Source organism: Scardinius erythrophthalmus (assembly GCF_964197995.2).
Source record: "Scardinius erythrophthalmus genome assembly, chromosome: 5".
Taxonomy (NCBI): Eukaryota; Metazoa; Chordata; class Actinopteri; order Cypriniformes; family Leuciscidae; genus Scardinius; species Scardinius erythrophthalmus.
In genome coordinates, this window is record NC_138225.1 from 44,112,617 (window position 1) to 44,113,457 (window position 841).

Consider the following 841-nt stretch of genomic DNA (forward strand, 5'->3'; position numbering starts at 1 on the left):
GCAGGACCATCTCAGCTCTCGCCGGCCGCGCCTTCGCCGCCTCCGGCCAAGCTGCTTCTGCCCTGCACTCGATGGCTGTGCTTCAGATCTTACAAGCCGACCTCCTCCGTGAACTGGATGAGAAGGGCCTGTATCACACAGCCTTAACGGATCTGCGCAGCGCTACGGACCTTTCGCTCCGTGCCACCAAGACCGCTGCACAAGCCATCGGCAGATCTATGGCCGCGCTCACCGTCATCGACAGACATCTTTGGTTGACGCTGGCGGATATGAGTGAGACAGAGCGCGCTGTGTTCCTCAATGCCCCGCTCTCGCCCACTGGCCTCTTCGGCCCTGCGGTCAGCGGGATTGTGGATCGCTTCTCCGAAGTGCAGAAGGCGTCGCAGGCGATGAACTACTTCCTGCCCCGCCGCTCGAGCCCAGCCGCAGGCCGCTCTCAAACTCAGCCTCCTGCGCGCAGCTCTACACAGCGCCCGTCTCGGCCACCTACTGCTTCGCAGCGACGTCAGGGCGGCCGCCCTAGGTCGTGCTCGACCAGCCGTCACAGACCGCCGCCCCCCCCGGGGACCGACGAGCCAACGAGCCAGTAATACCACTCGCTCGCCTGCACACAAACGCCGTTTTTACGGCGGCCCAGATAAATCTCAGAAAGAGTATAAATTTGGGTTTCCGGCTCTGGCTGAAGGTGTCATAAGTGCAGAAAATGTGCCCACTCCCATGTGCTCACTGCTACACACAAACACGGTCCCCATGGTAACGCTCTCAGAGCGCACTCTCATAAAGCGGACACACGCCGCTCGATTACTAAGTGTAGTAAATGTGCCCACAACTCTGTGCTCAC